The sequence below is a fragment of the Physeter macrocephalus genome, chromosome 19 (genome assembly GCF_002837175.3).
Source record: "Physeter macrocephalus isolate SW-GA chromosome 19, ASM283717v5, whole genome shotgun sequence".
NCBI classification, from domain to species: domain Eukaryota; kingdom Metazoa; phylum Chordata; class Mammalia; order Artiodactyla; family Physeteridae; genus Physeter; species Physeter macrocephalus.
The window spans coordinates 4636700-4656593 of NC_041232.1; the positions used below are offsets into that span (position 1 = coordinate 4636700).

The 19894-nt window shown below is 41.8% G+C and overlaps 1 long non-coding RNA gene across 2 annotated transcripts in view; it reads left to right on the forward strand.

The window, feature by feature from the left end:
• The window catches only part of LOC102976425 (uncharacterized), a 41114-nt gene extending 21242 nt beyond the window's left edge, over window positions 1-19872 (forward strand). For both annotated transcript variants that reach the window (XR_003677334.2, XR_003677335.2), the window contains 2 exons: window positions 13958-14068; window positions 14874-19872. This is a non-coding gene — a long non-coding RNA (uncharacterized lncRNA). The remainder of the gene's footprint in view (window positions 1-13957; window positions 14069-14873) is intronic.
• Window positions 19873-19894: the final 22 nt, after the last annotated feature.

Here is a 19894-nt window from a genome sequence, read left to right on the forward strand (position 1 = left end):
ACTGCGCCACCAGGGAAGCCCTTGGGGGTTTTTTTGATGCGATTTTAAATGTGATTTTTTTTTTTTACTTTCTCTTTCTGATATTGCATTGTTAGTGTAAAGAAATGCAGCAGGTTTCTGTATGTTAATCTTGTATTCTGCTACCTTGCTGAATTTTTTAAAAATCAGTTCTAGTAGTTTTTGTGTGGATTCTGTATGGTTTCCTATATATAGTATCATGTCATTTGCATATAAGGACAATTTTACCTCTTCTCTTCCAATTTGGATACCTTTTATTTCTTTTTCTTTTCTGGTTGCTGTGGCTAGGACTTCCAGTACTATGTTGAAAAGAAGTGGTCAGAGTGGGCATCCTTGTTGTGTTCCAGATTTTAGTGGGAAGGCTTTCTTTCAGCTTTTTACCATTGAGTTTTATGTTGGCTATGGGTTTGTCATAAATAGCTTTTATCATGTTGAGATATGTTCTCTCTATACCCACTTTGGTAAGAGTTTTTATCATAATGGATGTTAAATTTTATCAAATGCTTTTCCTGTATCTGTTGAGATCACCATGTGGTTTTTGTCTTCTCTTTTGTTGATGTGGTGTATCACACTGATTTTGTGTATGTTTTACCATCCTTGTGACCCTGGGATGAATCCAAATTGATTGTGGTATATGATCCTTTTTCATGTGTTGTCAGATTCTGTTTACTAATATTTTGTTGAGAATTTTTGCATCTATATTTATCAAATATAGATATAGATATCAGTATATAGCTATAGATCAATATATTCATAGATAATAGATTAATATAGTCATCAGTACAGATACAGATTTGCTGATATTGGCCTGTAATTTTCTTTTTTGGTGTTTGTCTGGTTTTGGTATCAGGGTGATAGTGGCTTCATAGAATGACTTTGGGAGTATTCCCTCCTCTTCAGTCTTTTGGAAGAGTTTGAGAAGGATCAGTGTAAGTTCTTATTTGTATGTTTGAAAGAATTCCCCAGTGAAGCCATCTGGTCCTGGACTTTGGTTTGTAGGGAGTTTGTTTTTTTGTTTTTGTTTTTTTAAATTACAGATTCTATTTCACTTCTAGTGATCAGTCTGTTCAAATTTTCTGTTTCTTCTTGATTCAGTTTTGGTGGGCTGTATGTTTCTAGAAACTTGTCCATTTCTTCTAGGTTGTCCAATTTGTTGGCATATAATTGTTCATAGTATTCTCTTATGGGTTTTTTTTTTATGTCTATGGTACTCTTTATTATTTCTTCTCTTTCATTTCTTATTTTATTTGGGTCCTCTCTTTTCTTCTTGGTGAGCCTACCCAGAGTTTTGTCAATTTTGCTTACCCTTTCGAAGAACCAGCTCTTGGTTTTATTGATTTTTCTGTTGTTTTTTAATCCCTTTTATTTATCTCTCTCTGATCTTTATTATTTCCTTTCTTCTGCTGACTTTAGGTTTTGTTTGTTCTTCTTTTTCTAATTCTTTTAGGTGGTAGGTTAGGTTGTTTATTTGAGATTTTTCTTGTTTTTTTTGAGGAAGGCCTGTATCACTATGAACTTACCTCTAAGAACTGCTTTTGCTGCATCCCATAGATTTTGTACAGTTGTGTTGTATATTTTTATTTTTATATGAAGCTGATACATTTTTTTGTTCTTTTCCTAATTTAGGTGGTTGTAAAGTTAGGTTGTTTGAGATTTTTCTTGTTTTTTTTGAGGAAGGCCTGTATCACTATGAACTTACCTCTAAGAACTGCTTTTGCTGCATCCCATAGATTTTGTACAGTTGTGTTGTATATTTTTATTTTTATATGAAGCTGATACAACTGGATTCCAACTAAGTACCCTGAGATTGTCAAAAGGTTACATATTTCCTTCTGATTCTTTAGGTTTTTTCTTTGACTTCCTACTCTTAAAAAAAAAAAAAATTCAGTGTACCTGCCCCATTTATTTTAACAAATACAAAAACATTCACATAATGTTTAACATTTGATGGACACAACCCTATATTATAGATACTATTGTTGTCCCAACTTACAGATGAGGAAACAGAGACATGGAAAAATTAAATTCTTTGCCAAGTTCCCACAACTAATAGATGGCAAAAACTGAGATTTGATCCTGGGCTTCCAGCATTTGAGCCCATACTTTCAGTTAGCAGCTCTCAGAGTTTTTGGTCTCAGGACCCCTTTATATTCTGAAAAACTGACTGAGCCAAAATGTATATGGACATACAAAGGACCTAGAATATCTAAGAAATCTTGATAAAGAAAAAAATTTTTAATAAAAAAATTACTGGTTCTCAAACAAAGTTGGAAGACTTAACCAGCATATTTCAACATTTACTACAAAACTACTGTTATTAACAGAGTACTTTTGGAGCAAGGAGAGATAAATATACCACTGGAACAGAACAAAGAATCCGTAAATAGACCCACAGATATATGTTTTCTTGATTTACATCAAAGGTGCCACTGTAATTACATGGGGGAATGATTTTGGAACAACTTATTGTGTGTATGGAGAAAAGTAAAGCCTGACCCTTAACTCAAACACACAAATTTGTTAAGTATATCATAAAGCTAAAACAATCAAACTTCCAAATAAAAGCATAGGAGATTATTTTCCTGGTATTGTGGTAAATAAAGTTTTTAATCAGATCACAAAATACACTAAACCAAATAAGAAAGATTGATAAATTTGACTTAATTTAGAACATCTGATCATCAAAACACATCATGAAGAAAGTAAATAGGCCAGCTATAGAATGATAAAGAATTCATATACAGAATATACAAAGAAATTCTACAAATCAATAAGCAAAAGATAATTTTTTTTCCTATTCATCTTTTTTTTTTCTTTAGGATTTGAGGTAGAGGTTTTTTTAAAGCTTTTTTAAAATTGAAGTATAGTTGATTTACATTGTTGTATTAATTTCAGGTATACAGCAAAGTGATTCAGTTATCTGTGTGTGTGTATGTATGTACATACATATATACATATACACACATATATCCTTTTTTAGATTCTTTCCCATTATAAGTTATTTTAAGATATTGATTATACTTCCCTATGCTGTACAGTAGGTCCTTGTTGTTTATCTATTTTATATATAGTAATGTGTATCTGTTAATCCCAAACTCCTAATTTATCTCTCCCCACCCCTTGCTATCCCCGTCGGTAACCATAAGTTTGTTTTCTATGTCTGCGAGTCTATTTCTGTTTTGTAAAGAAGTTCATTTGTATCATTTTTTGGATTCCACATATAAGTGATATAGTATTTGTCTTTTTAAAATGAACTAAAGATTTGAACAAGCATTTCATGAAAGAGGATATTCAAATGACCAATTAATGTATTAAAAGGAACTCAGAATAATATCAAAGAAATGCAAATTAAAACCATAACACTACATTTAGCAGAATGGATTAAAAAATTTTAAACTTTCATTATCAAGTGTTGCTGAGGATGTGGAGTAATTGGAATTCTCATCCATTATGATTTGGCAGCTTCTAATAAAGCCAAACATAGACCTACTGTGGAACCCAACAATTCCACATCCAGGCATATGCTTAAGAAAAATTAATTCATATGGCCACCAAAGACTTGTACAAGAATGTTCATAGCAGCTTTATTCATAATAGTCAAAAACTGGACAAAATCCAAATGTCTATCAACAGGAAAAGAAAACAATATGTGATATAGTTGTACAATGGAATATTACTGGCAATAATAAAAATGAACAGACTATTAATATACAGAATGACATGTATGAATCTCAAGAACGCTATGCTGAGAGAAAAAAGCCAGACACAAAAGTATACATATTATGATTCCATTCGTATGAAGTTAAGAACAAGCAAAACTAATCTATGATGACAGAAATCAGAATAATGGTGACCTCTGGTGGATTGGTGAGTCCTTCCATGATGATGGAAATGGCCTATAACTTGAATGTGGTGGAGGTTACATGGTATATACATATGTAAAAATGAATTGAGCTGAATGTTTAAGATTTGTGTACTGTATGTAAATTATACATCAGTAAAACTTTAAATAAAAGGACCTCCAAAGAGCCTTTGTTTATGTGAGTTATATCTATCAAATTTTATATTAGAAATTGAAATTGTGAAACTTTAAAGTATTAACTCATTTTAAAATAAAAAATAAAAAACTACACATTAACATACATAATGTCTTTATGAAAAATAACTATTTTCTAAAAAGGTTAGAGGAGTGGCATTGTTTTACATTTTTGCAAATTTCTTTAACGTCTGACTTAAAGAAGACTGCTGGAAAAAAGACAGCTGGATTCTCAAACCTGCTTCTGCATTTAATGTGTTAAAATATCATGTTATGCAGCCTTTGGAAACTCTACTGTACACTTACAGGAGAAGGCAAGTGAAAAGACAAATGAAACTTATAAAAATAGTTTTGACCTCATGATTCTCTGAAAGTCTTAGAGACCCTAGAGTACCCCATACTATACTATGGGAACTGCTGCTCTGACCCACCCTCCTTTGCTGCCTTTTTAGCATGTTGCTAGAAGAGAAATGTAATATACAAGTTTAGAATGGGGTTCATGTTAGCTGTTTATTACACAGATTCCTTAGTATCTTTCTCATTTTCCACAGTTCTACCCCTGCCTCCCCTACATTTTCCAGGTCCAATAAGTTTGGAGATGAGGACTTCTCTTCCTCTTGACCCTGGTCCTCTCTGAAGTGGAGGCTATATTCCAACAAGCAGGTAGATGTTAACAATAGGACACATGAGCGTGGCAGGGGCTGACTTTGAACATTATCCACCCTCTTAGCATAATTATCATCATTAGTTGCTGCTAGAATTAGTTTTTGTTTCATCTCTCAACTCACAGGTCACCCCTATGACTGTATAGGAAGCACCTTGGTTAGTGACTTAGTAACCTCAGCTGTCTTACACCAGTTCACATCACTGTCCTTTCCAGAGGCAGGACTGCCTTAAGGACCTTGACTTGGCACTCTTTTGCCTTCTTAGTGTGTCTTTAGTTATAGTTTAGAGCTGCTGGGTACAGCCAGATGACTGTAGGTACTGGTTGACTTTCTGAGATGCATCTAATATGAGAGTAAGACATACGCTTCAGAATAATTTTTTCCAACATTTTTTAATGAAAAATTTCAAACATACAAGAGAGTTGAAAGAATTTTATGGTAAAAACCAATATATTCATCATCTAGACTTTACAATTTACATTTTACTATATTGCTTTATCATATATCTGTCTACCTATCCATCCCTCTATCCATCCATAAATGATTTTTTTATGCATTTCAAAGTAAGTTGCAGACATAAATACACTACACTCCTTAATGCTTCAGCATGCGTACGTCTAACTAGAATTTAATGTTTGTGTAGAGGGTTGTTTTTTTTTTTCAGGTAAACTTCATATATGGTTTACCCAAAGGAGCTGAAAACTATGTCCACATAAAAACCTGCATACGATGTTTGTAGCGGCTTTATTCATAATTGCCAAAACTCAGAAGCAACCAAGATGCCCTTCAGTAGTTGAATGGATAAATGAACTGTGGTACCTACAGACAGTGGATTATTTTTCAACACTAAAAAGAAATGCATCTCAAGCCCTGAAAAAAAAATGAAGGAACCTTAAATGCATATTACTAAGTGAAAGAAGCCAATCTGAAAAGGCTACCTACTGTATGATTCCAACAGTGTGACATTCTGGAAAACACAAAGCTATGGAGATAGTAAAAAGATTAGTGGTTGCCAGAGGTTAGAGGGGAGGGAAGGATGAATAGGCAGAGCACAGAGGATTTTTAGCGTGGTGAAACTGTTCTGTATGATACTACAATCCTGGTATGTCATTATATATTTGCCCAAACCCATAGAATATACAAAACCAAAAGTAAACCCTAATGTAAACCATAGACTTTGGGCAATTATGATATGTCAATGTAGGTTCATCAGTTATAACAAATGTACTACTCTAGTGAGTGATGTTGATAATGGGGCAGGCTGAGCATACGTGGGGGTAGGGAATATATGGGAAATCTCTGTCAGTTCTTCTCAATTTTGCTGTGAACCTAAAACTGCTCTAGGGACTTCCCTGGTGGCGCAGTGGGTAAGAATCCGCCTGCCAATGCAGGGGACGTGGGTTCGATCCCTGGTCCAGGAAGATCCCACAGGCTGCAGAGCAGCTAAACCTGTATGCCACAACTATTGAGCCTGTGCTCTACAGCCCACGAGCCACAACTACTGAGCCCACGCGCCCTGGAGACCACGCACCGCAATTACTGAGCCGACGCACCACAACAACTGAAGCCCGCGCACCTAGAGCCTGTGCTCCACAACAAGAAAAGCCACTGCAATGAGAAGCCCGTGCACTGCCAACGAAGAGTAGCCCCTGCTCACCGCAACTAGAGAAAGCCCACACGCAGCAACGAAGACCCAATGCAGCCAAAAATAAATAAATTAAAAACAAACTGCTCTAAAAAAAATTGTCTTAAAAAAAATAAGTCCTGTGAGGAGAATGAGTTCTCTAGAAGACAAGGGCTGCTTTCATATAAAAAAATTCATGTACAGTGAAGTGGACAAATTGTAAGTACACCATTTGGTGAGTTTTGACAAGTATGTTCACATGTGTATCCCATATAGAATTGTAAAATATGACTGTCACTCCAGAGTTTTTCTTGTGGTCCTTCTCAGTGAATCCCTGACCCCACCACACTCGCGGAGACAGGTACCTGTTTTCAGAATAATTTTTAACTTATACCCAGTGAAATGCTTTTTTAAATTAAATCCAGAAATCTCTGGATTACTTAGGCTTATTGTTCTTGGTTATAGACTCTATAGAAGTCACAGAAAATTTCCAGCCTTTCCTTAGATGATAAGATATTTTGTGTAAATGACTTTTTATTTTTTTAATTTACTTTTTATTTTATATTAGAGTATAGCTGATTTACAATGTTGTGTTAGTTTCAGGTGTAGTGTTTCAGCTATGCATATGCATATATCCATTCTTTTTCAGATTCTTTTCCCATACAGGTTATTACACATTATTGAGTAGAGTTCCCTGTGCTATACAATAGGTCCCTGTTGATTATTTTACATATAGTAGTGTGTATATGTTAATCCCAAACTCCTAATTTATTTCTCTCCCCACTTTTCCCCTTTGGCAACCATAAGTTTGTTTTTGAAGTCTGTGAATCTGTTTCTGTTTTGTAAATAAGTTCATTTGTATCATTTTTTTAGATCCCATTTTTTAGATCCCACGTATAAGTGATATCATAGGATATTTGTCTTTGTCTGACTTCACTTAGTATGATAATCTCTAGGTCCATCCATGTTGCTGCAAATGGCATTTCACTCTTTCTTATGGCTGAGTAATATTCCATTGTATATATGTACATCTTCTTCATCCATTCCTCTGTTGATGGACATTTGGGTTGCTTCCATTTATTGGCTATTGTAAATATTGCTGCAATGAACACTGGGGTGCATGTATCTTTTCGAATTACGTTTTTCTCTAGATATACGCCCAGGAGTGGAATTGCTTGATCATGTGGCAACTCTATTTTCAATTTTTTAAAGAACCGTCATACTGTTCTCCATAGTGGCTGTACCAGTTTACATTCCCACCAACAGTGTAAGAGAGTTCCCTTTTCTCTACATCCTCTCCAGCATTTCTTATTTGTAGACTTTTTAATCATGGCTATTCTGACCAGTGTGAGGTGGTACCTCATTGTAGTTTTGATTTGCATTTCTCTAATAATTAGCGATGTTGAGCATCTTTTCATGTGCTTCTTGGCCATCTGTATGTCTTCTTTGGAGAAATGTCTATTTAGGTCTTCTGCCCATTTTTTGATTGGGTTTTTTTTCTGATATTGAGCTGCATGAGCTGTTTGTATATTTTGGAGATTAATCCCTTGCTGGTCGTGTCATTTGCAAATATTTCCTTCCATTCATTGAGTTGTCTTTTCGTTTTGTTTATGGTTTCCTTTGGTGTGCAAAGGCTTGTAAGTTTGATTAGGTCCTGTTTATTTCTGTTTTTATACTGAGTTATTTTAAATTATGAAACAGAAGAACTGATCTTCAAGCACAGAATAGGTGTTCAGTATAAGCTTTTTATTTCCATAATTCTAAACTGCATGGATCTAAGAAAAATGTATTTAATGGGCAAAACTTTCAAAAGAAAAGAAAAAGCAAGTCACTGTCACTCATTCCTATATAGCAATAGTCCAGTGAAGGCAAAGCTGTCAGTGTATTGTGCAAGGTGAAAAGGAAGCTCTCAGGCTTCAGAGTTGCAGGATATTATTAAAGCCGTGTGACCACAAACCAGGCTGGCCTTAGTGCCTCTTTCCCAGACAGTTTTATTCAACATCAGCACTCCAGGCAGGGCAGGTCAGAACCTTTCAGAGACAGGAAAACACCTCCTGCAGTGCTTAATCATACACATCTTGAGGCTTGTGGATAAACTCCTTATCAAACGAAGCCTCGAGTCCCAAACAAGTATTGAGTGGCTCATTTATTCCTTCTTTTGTCCCACCAAAATGATTTTTTTAGTGCATGGACAGTTCTGCAAAGACTTATTAAGTCCTCGTATAGACCTATTCCTGTAAAGCGTGTGAGGATGAAAAATATTCTCAATTTCAAGGGGTTTTATGTTTTAGGGGGAGAACCAGGTAGAGGAGAATTCCAATTAAGAGGTAAGGCATGATGGAGAGGGAACTTCTGGAAGAGGGAAAATCTGAACTAGGCCTTGAAAGATTGGTAAGATTTTTTTTACAAATATGGATGAGAAGAAAGCGCAAATAATTTTTCATACTGCAGCCCGAGTGATCTTTCTGAAGCACAAATCTGATCATTACATTCCTCTACCTAAAGCCCTTCATCGATGAGAAATATTAACACTCGTGTTTTATGAGATAATAGTGCCTGGCACACAGTGGATGAGGAAACTGAGGCCCAGTAGGGGCCGTGTCCTCCCCAGAGCTAGGTACTTAATGGCAGAACCAGACTGGGACTTAGTGCCCCTAGGGAAGACTCCTCTCCTTAGGCACCTCAGTAGCCATGTTAGGTTCAAGAAAATAAATCAGCATCCTAGGATACAAGTATATCTGGGCTGTGGAGGACTGTACAGCCATTCAAACCGGGGGGCACATCTGCGTGTAACCACCCAGAAGGAAACTCAAGATTACTGCTAATTCAGTAAGGGAAGTTGCAGAAATTATAGGTAGCATAATCCTGTTTTCACAAAAGTAATGAAGTTTGTGAGTGGCAGGAAGAGGTCTGGAATGATAACACCAAAGTGCTAGCTGAGGACGGGGGATTTGGCACAGGAACTTTCACTTGTTAACATACACATTTCTTTGTTGCTAGAGTTTGTTTTGGTGGCGGGTGGTCGTCTTGTTTTATTTACAAGGAGCATGCATTTTGTTTCTAATTTAAAAGACAGGCAAAACCAAACTCTCCGCTGACCCTCAGGATTGTGTCCAAACTCCTTACTGAGGCCCCTCTTGATCCACCTGCCTTCACGCCTCCTCTCCCCCTTCCAGTTCCACCTGCAACTGAGTTCCAGCTCCCAGAACTCAGGGCTCTCTGCCTTCTGGACTGTGAGCTTCTTCTCTCTGCCCTTCTTTTCCCCTTCTCTCCATGGGGCTGGCTTTTATTTATCCTTCAGGGCTGGTGCTTCCTGAAATACTTTCTTCCCTATTGTTTGGCACCATATTGCCTTCATTTTCCTTTTTCTTGTCCTTCCTGCCCCCTTTGGCAGCTCATTTCTTCTCCCTGGCCTTTAGCTCAGTCCTTGGCCGCCTGTTCTCTCTTGGGTGGAGCTCCTTCCCATCCACTGCTTCCGTTCCATCGCTCTGCCTCGACTCTCACACGTCCAACCCCAGCCCACACCTCCCTCTGAGCACGACATTTGGAGAGCCTTCTTCAGAACTAAACCCCCGACTTCCCCGGGACACACACACCCTCAGCAGGTGACACTGTTGTCCTTCCTGTGTGCTTCTCCCCACTCTGCAGCCCAGACACTTTTCTTTATTGCACTGCTGCTCCCTTCTCACCCGGAGCACGATGGAGGTGAGGCCTTGATGGCAGTTTTGGCTTCAGAAGCAAGGCTGGGGTCATCACTCAGCTGCCTCTCCCTCCACCTCCTGAGGGGCCCTAGGTTTTTTTTTTTTGTTGTTGTTGTTGTTGTTTTTGTTTTTTATTTGTTTTTATTTTATTTTATTTTTGGCTGTGTCGGGTCTTAGTTGCAGCGTGCAGGCTTCTCTCTAGTTGTGGCTCACACGCTCAGTAGTTGCAGCACATGGGCTTAGTTGCCCCGCAGCATGTGGGATATTAGTTCCCTGACCAGGGATCGAACTTATGTCCCCTGCATTGGAAGGCAGATTCTTAACCACTGGACCACCAGGGAAGTCCCCCTAGGTTATATTTAAGTAGACCGCCTTCCCTACCTGTAACTGTGAGTGCCAAAGCAACCCAAACGTGCCTCCACTCTAAGCTATAAAGAAACAATTAACCACAGTTAATGGCCCATAATTTGTTACTTCTGTATTCTATTCCCAAGGTTCTCTCCTAAGTTATTATCCATGAAGAAACATAAAACTGCACATAAAACTGTATTTCACAGAAACAAAGGAAGTGAGCTCTTTTTTGCTTTATTTCCCTCTGATTTAAAACAGTGGGTCTTCCTAGATGGAAGAAGGTTCATCCCCACAGATAGGAAAGGCTACCACTCAGTGTCTTGCATCATTACAATGCAGACACATGGACAGGACCAGCTACAGAATTTGCAGGGCCCAGTCCAAAATGAAAATATGGGGCCTCTTGTTAAATATAGTAGGAATTTCAAAACTGCAATACAAGTGCGTTAAACCGAGGGCAGGGTCCTTCTGAGTGTGGGGCCGTGTGACTGCAGAGACTGTGCACACACCAAATGTTCTAGGTACTAGGAGGATGTGGGGGTGGGGGGGAACTCCACCCCAAGGAGCTCAGGCATAGGAGCAGCTCCTCCCCTGGCAGAGAGCCTCTGCAGAGGAGGGAGCGTCAGGAGACCCGGACAAAGTATGGGGTGGCCAGAGGGCCACTGCTGAGGGAGCCAGAGGGCCACTGCTGAGGGAGCAGATGGTGTGGCCAAGGACAGCATTCTCTTGGTGGTCCTCCCAGTTCTGATCTGCTTGGGGTTTGGTTATTAGAGGGCCCACGGATCAGAAAAGAATTGGGGTGCTTTAGAAAACTAGAAGGGGCAACAAATGAGTGTAGAAAACACTGGGATCGAGGAGGCATGAAGAGAGGGAGTTTCTAGAATGGAATTATCCCTGTTTTATTTTCATTTAATCAACCAATCTTTTTTTTTTTTTAACTGAAGTAGAATATCAAATTTAGATGATTTTTCCCCCTAAACCTACTCCTCCCCAGTCTCCATCTTACTAAATGATCCATCTTACAAAATGATCCAACTGGATGGATCACTGTCCATCCAGTTGATCCAGGCAGAAACCTGGAGTCTGGTTCCTCCTCCTCCTTTGCCTCAACAGTGCTCACTGAGTCCTGTTAGTTCTCTCTTCAGGGTCCTTCTTGGGCCTGCACATCTACCTCTGTATCCAATGATGCCACCACCACTTCTTGCCATGACTGACAGTAACCTCCTCACTGCCTGGCTTTTGAATCATGCAGACTAGAGTTCAAGTCCTCATTCTGCCACATGTTAGCTGAGTGACCTTGTATAGGGCTCTTCACCTTTCTGAGCCTCAGTTTCTTCATCTGTAAAATGGGAATAATAATACAAAGGGTTGTTGTCTGGACTAAATGAAATGACGAAAGTGGCTTATTAGCACACAGTACATGCTCAGTGAATTAGCTTCTTGTCTCTTTCCCTCTTCATTCCTCAGGCCTTAGTTTATACATTACTTCCCTAGGAACCCCTCTGCTGACTTGCTGCAAGTTCCCACAGCTCCCCAGACTGCTCTGCAGCATTCATCACACTTACCTGTCTTTTGTCAACAGTCTTCTCCATGAGCACAGGATTCTGGCTTTCTCTGCCTACTGGGGTGCCTGACATGAAGTAGGAATTCATATTTTGTTATTTGACTGGTATCCCTGTATATAATCAAAGGTTCCCAGCCATGGGGTCTCTGTAAGGACCCCCCACCAACTCTAGGTAAGTGGGCAGATGACCACATTATATAAACAAACAGTGGAAACCAAGAGCATCCTACCCAATATAAGTTAAACCTAGGGCACTGGGGCAACTCATCATATAAGTTAAACCTAGGGCACTGGGGCAACTCATCATAACAGATCCCATTCATGAGAAGCAGACCTAGATCAGGTAAGGCCCATTCAAGGCCAGCCTGACCAAGCCAGGAAGCCAGTGCTCCAGATCAACACAAACTTCCCTGGGAATGCAGTGAGGCTGGGGCAAGGAAGGGATAGCACTATGGGCAGGACCACCCCCCTGGAGAAGGAATGAAGGTGGCCCCCATTCATTGACCCAGGGCCACCTGAGTAGTTGGGCCAACCCCTTTCTCCTCAGGCCTTGACAGCTCCCCACTAGATATTCCCCATTGAGGCCAATCAATTGCATGAGAGGTATGCACACCAAGGGGCTGATGCCCTGAGAAGCCCAAGGTGGAGGGGCTGGGTTTTTTGAACTTTGTGAAATAACATACACGTAGAAAAGTACATTAAAAATCTGTAGTTTATACTGCAATAAAGATGTTAAAAAAAAATCTGTAGAGGCTGATGAGTTATCAGAGGAGCATTCATGAAACCCACCACTCTGATCAGTACCTAAAGCATCTCCAGTACTCTGGAAGCCCACTTACCCTCCCCAGCCTGCTCGCTCCAACCCCTAGAGATGACCAAGGCCCTGGCTTTCGTAGTTACCATACCTTGGCACCTGAAATAATACTTATGCCTGGTTTTGAACTTTTAAAGAATGGAATCATACAGCACATAATTTTGTTCTTTTTTTCTATTCAGTATTATGTGAGCTTCATCTGTGTGTTTGTATATGTAACTAGTTTATTCATTCATTGCTGTTAGAGCTTGTAGATGAATGTTTTCACAAACTGTTTATCCCTTGCCCTGTTGATGGACATTCGTGCTGTTTCTGGCTTGTGTATTTTCATTGCCTTAGTGTGAGGCTGTCCTGGACGACTTGCAGAGGCAAGGGGAGTTTGGAGCTGAAGGGAAAGGAGGGGGAGAGGCAGGAGGAGTTCTGGGCATGGGGGCAGGGCAGGTAAGAGGGACTCTCAGGTCAGACAGGGCTGTGGAAGTACAGAGTGGGGCTGAGGGCACCGTGGAGGAAAGGGTGCCAGAGGGCTCCTTTGAAAGTTTGCTCCTACTCAGAGACTAGAGGAGTGCAATTCCCCTCTGAGGGCGTGTTCTGCCTGCTTAAGGCCATGGTCATGTGGTTTAGCAGGCAGGAGTTCAACTCCTCCACCTTCTGGCCCTGCTGCCTAAGCCCACTTTTCTGCTCCCCATGGGGTGCAGGGCCGGCTCTGCATGCCTAGAGAGAAAGCCAGGCAGGGCAGCTGATAGCAAAATATTGCCCTAGGGGGACAGAGGCAACACCACAAACTGGCCAGGGAGTCACCTCTGGTGCCTCTCCTTTCTCAGGATGGGCAGACATCAAGAGATTTGTGTTTGGGAAGTTCAGGGATCACCACTGCCCATCCAGACACTGACCAGAATGGAGGTAAGGCGGCAGAGCCCCGAAGGGAAGGGGCCAGCACGGCTGACTGCTTGCCCAGCCCTCACCTGCCCTGGAAGCGAGGCCACCCCGTGGAGCGCATCTCTCGGAGACTCCCAGCAGCCCCGGGCAGAGCTCCCACCCCAGCCGGAGAACCTGTCCCTGGTAACACTCCACCCACTTAAGTGGCTGGATCCTAAGTATTTCACCTTGGGGACCATCTTGGCTGGAGATGGCCGGGAGTCCCTATCACCCCTGAAAGACCTGACATGTTTCCCTTCTCCCTCCAGCTGAGCAGGTACAGGTGAGAAGAGAAGTTCTGTTGCCTTGGAGCAGTACGGCTGCCTGGGAAACAAGAAGTATTCCTGACGCTTCCAACTCTGGACGACGTGTGAAAGCAGGTAAGGTGGGGGCCTCAGGCAGAGCAGAAGTTCAAGTGCGGGCTTTGCAGGATGCTACCCCTCACGCTGCAGGGCAACTAGACTTTGTAAAACATTATCTATTTCCTCATTGGACCCTCAATAGCTTTGAGCGTTGACTGGACAAACTTCCCCGCAGAGGAGAAATTAAAGCAGAGTAGAGTGGTCAAAGCTACACCCTAAATCATCAGTGAAGGGGCTAGAACACAGATCCCACAATCTCCGGGTCAGGGCAGCACAGAGCTACGCGCACACACAGGCATGTGCCTAGGCAGACACCCAGCTCTGGCTTCTTGGGCTAAGAGTTGCCTTGACACCTGACACCTGCCTTGGGGAGGAATTCAACTACAGTCTGGAAAGAGGAGGTTAACTTCCTAGCTGGGCTTGGGAGAGAGGATGGCAAAGTGACATCAGTGTTCACACCTGCTGACTGGGAAGGAAATGCTGACATCCTAGCACTTTAGATCCTGCACGCAGAGGACAAAAGGCAAGGCCCGTGCTGCAGTCCTTTTGGTTCAGCCCTCCTTTCGGCTGACAAGACTGGGCAGTCCTCAGGCCCATGAGAACCAGTCCCCAAGTTAATGCCTCAGAGCTGTACAGGGCGGATGGAAGGGTATGCATGTGAGGTGGCCTTGCACACTGGCTCAGGTGGGCACACCTGATGCCTTAGCAGTTTCTCCAAGCCCCTGGGAAAGGATGACTTCGCTGCATTTCTGGCAGAGACTCATATGGAACTGTTGTTAATAAAGTGTCTCCATTTTAAGTACCCTGATTTATAAATTTCCAGGGAAGCATGTGTGGAAGGAGGGCAGAGAACTGAACCTCAGGAACACCAATACCAACGTAGGCACAGGGAAAGGATGGTTTGGCGCAGCCTCGAAGGCCAGCTGCAGAGGCAGAAGAGCCAGCAGGTATGGATAGTCCTTGGGGACACCCAAGAATGTGTTGAGGGGCAGAAGTCTGAGGCAGCAGTTGGCTGGTTTATCAACTCAAATGAAAGAATTATGCTACCCAGGTCAGGTCCCAAGGGCTGACAGGGACTTCAAAACTGGGAGCTGCCCCCAGTAGAGTATGTGCCAGTGAGTACCAGAATCTTCTGGGTGACTTGAAAGAACCTCTAGTTCTACGGATTTTCCAATGGGCAAAATACAGTAGGGGAACCATTTATAATTAACTCACATCTGTTTTAATTTGGATGACGAAGCCTTAAATATGTTCAGCCACCGTGGGCTCCTTTGGCATTGGAGATGAAAGGAGGACCAGCTGAAGGCAAGGTCTTCACTCCTTTTCCAACTTTGGGCTTGCTTGCCAGGTGGTGAACACAACCTGGTCCAGGCCTGTGCCTTAGGCATTCATGCTTTGCAGAGGTTAAGGCCCACCTTGCTCTACCTCCCCTGCTGCTCAGCCTGGAGAGCTGGCTGGTCTGCATATCTTAGGGCTTGGTCAGTCTTCAGTCAGGCACCTAAACCTCATCACCTGTTCAGCAAAGTGAGGCCACATCAGTCTCCACAGGACTCAAGAGTTCTTAGATGCCACCCCAACCAGCAATTTCTTTCTCTTGGCCCCCTTTCCCACTGCTTTTATAGGATTTTAAAGCAGCAGTGCACCTGCAGGCTTGCATCCATTAAAAAAATATATTTTAAGTTCATATATGAACTTTAAAGTCTTTGAGTAGTGATAAACTCGCAAATTATTTTATCTCAGATCAGAATGTTACGGTGGAAGACCCAGGGCAGGGCCAGTCATCTAGTTTTAATACATGGTGGGACAGAAGCCCTGTCTGGCTCTGACCATTGAGAATGTCCACCAGCAGCCAGAGACAGAAATGTCACCTCATTTCATGGACGGTGGAAAGGGGAGCACTTCCTAGGCACTCACTGTCAACCCCCTCTTTGTGGCCAGTGCTCTGCTCTAGATAAGGAAATGCTCAGTTCCTCACCACCCACGGGCAACTCAGCTGGCGCTGCAGGGCTGGATTCCAGCCCAAGTTTGTGGGCTCAGAAACCCCAGGTTCTTTCCACCAAACGAGTGGTTCTGAAACTGGCTCTTGTGGCAGTGCTTCAGAGGTTCCCTGCAAACATTCGCTTCAAGTGTCATCTTAAAAGTCGAGGGCTTCCCTTGTGGCGCAGTGGTTGAGAGTCTGCCTGCCGATGCAGGGGACATGGGTTTGTGCCCTGGTCCAGAAGGATCCCGCATGCCACGGAGTGGCTGGGCCTGCGCGTCCGGAGCCTGTGCTCCACTATGGGAGAGGCCCGCGTACCGCAAAAAAAAAAAAAAAAATGTCCATAACACGTACACTCAGATGTAAAACATGCGTTGCTTAGGCTGCCTGAGACCTCAGGTAAGGCCTCCATTATTGCGCTTGTGTGGGCTTCTCAGGGGTCGCTGATGCAGAAGGTGCAAGCCTGGTGCTGGGATCGCCATACCCAGCTGCAACTCAGTGCTATGGCTCTCACCATAGTACAATTTTAGTGATTATAACCTTTGTGTGTTTCTTACCTGATGTATGGAGGATAAGGGCTGAAAGCAGGTATTGGATATTCCTCTTGATCTTTTTTCAAGTATCTACTTCAGTTTTGTCCATAACTAGAGATTGCAGACAACCTATGACTATTTCCACTTATACAGATAAAAATCAGGATTTTTTCCTCCATACCAAACAAAATCGGATATAAATTGGACACTGAGATAGCTCACGACTAACCCATTTGCACTAGTCAAAAATGCTCCCCCCACCACCCTTGCCACCCCACTAGCTTAAGACATGACTTGAACTTAGTTCATGCTATTAACACTTTGTATGTACATGAAAGGTTTAAAAGAAAAACAAAAATACTGCATTACAATATCAAAGCCTTTTGATTTTGGTTACCAGGGAGAGGAGGGCTCACAGTTTAAGCCTTCTGGTAGTGACTACTAAGCTCTTCTCCAAGATTTCTGGTTTGGCTAACTCAAAGAGAACCAGGTTAGAGTAACTATTTATCTAAGGCTGCTTTCTGGAAACCCAAGAGCACTGAGGGGAAGGGGGCCGGAGAGAATGTTTCTTATTCAAATCTTCTGTATTCTCTGGTAACCGTGGATGAATCTTTGCTGCTCCCTGAAACTTGGTTTTCTCAACAAAATATCACAAACTCAAAATGGATTAAAGACCTAAATGTAAGACCGGATACTATAAAACTCTTAGAGGGAAACATAGGTAGAATACACTGACACAAACTGCATCAATGTCTTTTTCAGTCCGTCTCCCAGAGTAATGGAAATAAAAACAAAAATAAATAAATGGGACCTAATTAAACTCAAAAGCTTTTCCCACAACAAAGGAAACCACAAACAAAACAAGACAACCCAAAGAATGGGAGAAAATATTCGCAAACAGTGCGACTGACAAGGGATTAGTCTCCAAAATATACAAACAGCTCATGCAGCTCAATGTCAAAAAAAAAAAGCAAACAACCCAATCAAAAAATAGGCAGAAAAAAAAAAAAAAGGCAGAAGACCTAAAGACCTAAATAGACATTTCTCCAAAGAAGACATACAGATGGCCAAAAGGCACATGGAAAGATGCTCAATACTGCTAATTATTAGAGAAATGCAAGTCAAAACTATAATGAGATATCACCTCACACTGGACAGAATGGCCATCATCAAAAAATCTACAAATAATAAATGATGGAGAGGATGTGGAGAAAAGGTAACCCTCCTATACTGTTGGTGGGAATATACATTGGTACAGCCACTATGGCGAACAGTATGGAGGTTCCTTAAACTAATAACAGCTACCACATGATCTGGCAATCCCACTCCTGGGCTTATATCCAGAGAAAAACATGGTTCGAAAGGACAGAAGCACCCCAGTGTTTGTAGCAGCACTGTTTACAATAGCCAAGACATGGAAGCAACCTGAATGTCCATCGACTGATGAGTGGATAAAGATGTGGTACAATGGAATGTCAGTCAATTAAAAAAAATGAAATGATGCCATTTGCAGCAACATAGATGGGCCTGGAGATTATCATACTAGGTGAAGTAAGTCAGAGAAAGACAAATATATGATATATGTGGAATCTAAAAAAAGATACAAATGAACTTATTTACAAAACAGAAACAGTCTCACAGACTTAGACAATGAACTTGGGGGGAGGATAGATTGGGAGTTTGGGATTCATATGTACACACCGCTATATTTAAAACAGATAACCAACAAGGACCTACTGTAAAAAATAAAATTTAAAAAAATCAGGAGGTTGGATTAAATCAATGATTTCAGACTTTCGTTTTAATCATCGAAACCTTTCTTCAAATCACATCACCTTACTTGGAAGCCTAATACTGAATGGGACTGAAGGCTCGCTTCCCACAGAACAGCATGAAAACCACAAAACTACACTATCTAAGGTCCCTCCCCCCTACCTCTAATATCAGGATTTCAAGTCCCAGGCCTCTGAAACACAGATGCTGACTCCTGCTGCCCCCTCCTGGCCAGGCCTCTCCCTGTCTTTTGAACAGACTAAGGGGTGGAGCTGTTTTATCCCATGCACCTAAAACACTGGTCACAAGACTGACTAGAGAACCACAGTGGCAAGGGGCTGAACAACTGTTTGTGGGTGAAAACGACATTTACTTAGTTTACATGGTCACGGAGGCTATAGCAGAATCAATGCTGTTACAATAGTGGGCACTACTGTCAGCAGCAACATGGTGTTTTTAACCAGAATCCAAGCCTCATGGGTTCAGTTTGCATTAAAAAAAAAAAAAAAAAAAGTCAGGAAGCAGTGAAAGGTCAATTTTGAATGCCAATGTAAAACAAATTTCACTGAAAATACAACTGAAATGCAACTGCTATGAGTACTATAAGAGAAGCTTTGATATGATAAAAAAGACAGTAAGTGGTAAATAAAATACAACAGCAGCATTAAAAAACTTTGTAATTCCTACTTCAGAGGGTACCCCTTCCCTTTCCTCCTCATGCCTCCGACAACTGCCTAGTCTGGAAGAGCCCTGTTCAACCAGGGAAGCAGCTGGTATCTGCACAAATATGCAGCAGATGAACTCCACACAAGTCAGAGGACCAAAGTGTAAGTGTGGTTGTGTACTGGGGGCAGGGAGACTCCTGTTTAAGAGTCAGAGGCTTAGGAACGTAGCCACCTACTCCTGCTAGATGTCTCTCACACATTCTGGTCCTGCCCTCCAGACATCTCATCAGTCACCTCAACTTCGAACAAATGTTCTTAGAAAATGACTAGAAATTAAACAGCTGGGACTCCTGCCATTATTTTCCAAACTCCAAATGGAGAGTCAAGTCATTTTGCTCCACAGTCCAGGCCCATTTTCACTCACTGTTAGCCCTACCTTCAGCTAATGCAGTCGGGTGGGTACAGCTGCAGCCCTGGAGACCGATCACTTGAACAGGTACCAGCAAAATGAAAAGTCCTGCAACAGCACCTTCAAAGCAGCCCTTCTTCTTAAGACATCAGCAGAGGTCATGGCTACAGTTAACGATCTCCCAGCCTCATGTGCAGCGGCCAAGTATATCAGCTGTCTCAAGGACAGTGGCCTGAAACCATATTCTAGGGTTTATCCTCAATTCCCATTTTGATATTTTTTAATAGCTGGAAATTAACAAATGCTCTGGGGCAGCATTTTGTTCATTCCCCTTTAAATCCGCCACAGTACCTTTTTTTTTTTTTTTTTTTTGCGGTACACGGGCGTCTCACTGTTGTGGCCTCTCCTGTTGCGGAGCAAAGGCTCCGGACGCACAGGCTCAGCGGCAATGGCTCACGGGCCCAGCCGCTCCGCGGCATGTGGGAT